This window comes from Chrysochloris asiatica, unplaced genomic scaffold (assembly GCF_000296735.1).
Source record: "Chrysochloris asiatica unplaced genomic scaffold, ChrAsi1.0 scaffold00229, whole genome shotgun sequence".
NCBI lineage: Eukaryota > Metazoa > Chordata > Mammalia > Afrosoricida > Chrysochloridae > Chrysochloris > Chrysochloris asiatica.
The window spans coordinates 3,492,788-3,496,691 of NW_006408747.1; positions in this window are offsets into that span (position 1 = coordinate 3,492,788).

Consider the following 3,904-nt stretch of genomic DNA (forward strand, 5'->3'; position numbering starts at 1 on the left):
TCCACCCACCAGTAGACTGATGTGATTGCCAGCAAGCTTACATGCTGCTCATGTATGCCCTTTGCATTTCAGTCATAGAGGGAGATTTGCACATAGAAAGTTGATTGCTTGCCTTCATGGTTTCCTGGCATACAACTTGCTTATTCTTGTAGTAGCTAATCATACTGCCATTTTTGTTTAGGGTTTTTCCTCAAGATCTTTCTTTGAAGATGTATCATCCTTTGCTAAAGCTGTTCCAGGCTGGTCTGCTTATCCTTTCTAGTGGAAATGACCCACCTCAGAAGGTTCTGGATGGGGCTCAGGATTCCACCTAAGGTCCTATACACTGAAAAGGCTCCATAAGAGGGCTATTTCACTGGGCAAGGTCTGGAACCCCTTTTAGGTATTCCAATTAGTAATAGGTTGAAGACGGGCTTATAAGCTTTCTGTCATCATGTTTCCTGAAATTCCTTTCCATCTCACTAAAGTGTTTATTTTACGATGGTAAGTGAGGGAAACCAATATTCATAAGACAGTAATGTGTCAGTATTATTTTGCCTCTTAAGACTATGCTTTAATCCCTTTTTCACACAGCCCTGTTGTTCCAAGGTTGAGCATGTATCATGATTTACCTCATTCCGATTTAGCCCATGCAAACCTGTCTAAGTGTTCCACTATCTACATTGTTCTTCCACACCCTCCCCATCTTGTGTATTGCTCTTCCCAACACCTGAACTATGATGTATCTACCCCTACAGTGTGCTCTACCTTCGCCCTCCTCTACCTCCCACAAAGGAGCCCACCCTACGCCAGCAGTAAACAACAAAGATTTTTTCCCCCTTTTAGTATGGGTATCTTTTTATAAGCTTTTACAATATGGTCTTATGCAATATTTGTCCTTTTTTGAGTAACTTCACTCAGCATAATGTCTTCAAGGTTCGTCCACAGTATGTGGTGGCTTATCGCTTCCTTGTTATTCTTCAAGGTAGCATAATATTCCATTGTGTATATGTATTAAGGTTTGTTCATCCATTCTTACATTGATGGACACTTAAGCTGTTTCCATCTTTTTGTTATTTTGAATGGTTCTGACATGAACATTGGTGTGCATATATCTATTCTTGTTATAGCTCGTATTTCTTGTGGATAAAGACCAAGTAGAAGAATTGCTGGATAATATGGTATTTATATTTCCAACTTTCTGAGGAAGTGCCATACTGTTTTCCAGAGTGGTTAGACCGATTTGCATTCCTACCAGCAATGTAGGAAGGTCCCAGTCTCTCCACATCCTCACCATCATTTTTTGTCCTCTACATTTTTGAACTTCACTGTTATTGCTGGTGTGAGATGATATCTCATTGTTGTTTTGATTTGCATCTCTCTAATGGCTAATAATCATGAACATTTTTTCATACGTTTGTTGGCTGCCCAAATGTCATCTTTGGTAATGTGTCTGTTCATGTCCTGTGCCCATGATTTTATTGGGTTACTTGTCTTTTTGTTGTAGAAGTGTTGGTGTTCCCTATAGATTTTAGAAATTAGTCCCTTGTCTGATGCATTGCTGTAAAAGATTTCTTCTCATTCTGTGGGCTCCTTTTTACTTTTTTGGTGAAATCTTTTGATGCACATAAGTTTCTAATTTTGGGAATGTCCCAATCATCTATTTTGTCTTCTTTTGTTTGTGTGATTTTTGTAATGTTTGATAGACTACGTGTGCCCTGGATTAGAGGCCTTAAATTTGTCCCTATTTTTTCATTGATGACTGTTATAGTTCTGGGATTCACATTTAGGTCTTTAATCCATGCTAAATTGGTTTCAATCTTTTGCATATCGATTTCCAGTTCTGCCAGCACCATCTGTTGAAGAGACTATGTCCTCCCCCTCAATGTACTTTGGTCCTTTGTCAAAAATCAGTTGGTTGTATATGGATGGGTTAATTTCTGGATTCTCAATTCTGTTCCATTGATCTATGTATCTTTCATTGTACCAGTACCAGGCTGTTTTGAGCATGGTAACTATGTAGTAAATTTTGAAATCAGGGAGTGATTTATTCTTTGTTTTTCTTCTTAAGCCATTTTTTTGCTTATCCTGGGTCTCTTGTCTTTGCATATAAAGTTTGTAACTGTTTTTTCCATCTTTCTAAAGAATATCATTGGAATCTGAATTGGGCTTGTGCTATATGTGCAAATTGTTTTGGATAGTATTGATATTTTCACAATTCTAAGTATTCTTATCCAGAAGCATGGTATATTCTTCCATTTTTGTCAGTGTCTTTTGGTTTGCAGTTTTCTTTGTGTAAGTCCTTTGTTCTCTGGTTAAATTTATTGCTAAATATTTCATTTTTCGGTGGCTATTGTAAATGGTATTGCTTTCCTAATTTGTTTTTCATTGTTGTCATTATTAGTATAGAGGAATCCAACTGATTTTTGTATGTTGATCTCGTACCCTGCCACTTTTCTGTCTCTTCCAATGAGTTCCAGTAGTTTTTTTGTTTGTTTGGTTGGTAGGGTTTTTTTTGTTTGTTTGTTTTTTTTTGCTGTGTCATTAGGGTTTTCTATGCCTATGGAATAACACTCTTGTGGTTCAATAATGAATAATTGCTATCATGACTGATTATGGATGTTGCAAATGTAAAGGTAGACATTTTGTAACAAAAAGAAGGGAGTTGTTGATCTTGCAGTTCAGGAGTGGAGGACTCTGGTACCATCAAGGGAGAAGAGAGGAGTGCGGGACCCTGTCCAGAGAAGCAGTGATGCCAGAGATGGAGGCACAGACGATAACATGGAAAGATGAAGCAGTTGGGAACTTTAGACTCAAGGAGGGAGAAAGTCAGTGTGGTGTGCAGGTTATACCTTTTGGTTGTTTGAATGGTTATATATTCCTGAGTGCTGTGGTGTACATTCAAAACAACAACAACAACAACAACAACAAAACAGAGGTATTGGAATCAAATGCTGTTGAATGATGATGCATGGAGGGGATTTTAATCATTGCAATGAAATGAAATTTGATAGGATGAATGTAAAACTGATACTTTTCCATGTAAACTACCACTCAATTCACACTACAAACTTAAATAAATAAAATGCTTACTGATGAACATCAGAGACCCTGGCCTTTGGTATGGGTTGCATCTCAAGATAAAGAAAACAAAATTCCTCACCAATGAACCAATAAATAACATCAAGATAAATGGAGGAAAGACTGCAGATTTCAAGGACTTCATTTTGCTAGGATCACCATTAGCACTCATGGAAGCAGCAGTCAAGGAAATGAATGACATATTGCATGAGGTAGATCTTGTGCACAAGACCTCTTTAAATTGTTCAAAAGCAAAGATGTCAGTTTGAGGACTAAGGTGCTCCTGACCCAAGCCTTGGTATTCTAAATAACCTTATACACATGTGAAAGTTAGACAATAAATAAGGAAGACCACAGAAAAACCAATGCATTTGAATTATGGTGTTGGCAATGTATAATGAAAGCACCATGGACTGCCTGAAGAACAAATAAATCTGTGTAGGAAGAAGTATTGCCAGAATGTTCCTTAGAATCCAGGATGGCCACACTTCTTTTCTCATACATAGGACATTTTATCAGAAGTGACCAATTCCTGGAGGACATCATGCCTGGTAAAGTGGAGGCTCAGGGAAAAAAGAGAAAGATCCCCACGATTAGCACAGTGGCAGTAGCAATGGGCTCAATGGTAGCAGCAATTCTGAGGTTGGCAAAGAATCTGGCAGTGTTCCATTCTGTTGTGCATATGGTCTCTATGAGTCAGTAAGGACTTGACCATACTTAACAGCAACAATTGTTTCTATAAGATAATCATTGGACTAATAACTGTAATATCGGCAGTTCAAACCCACCAGTCACTCTCAAAAATCCTTTACAGGGTTGCTGTGAATCAGAATTGACTCAACAG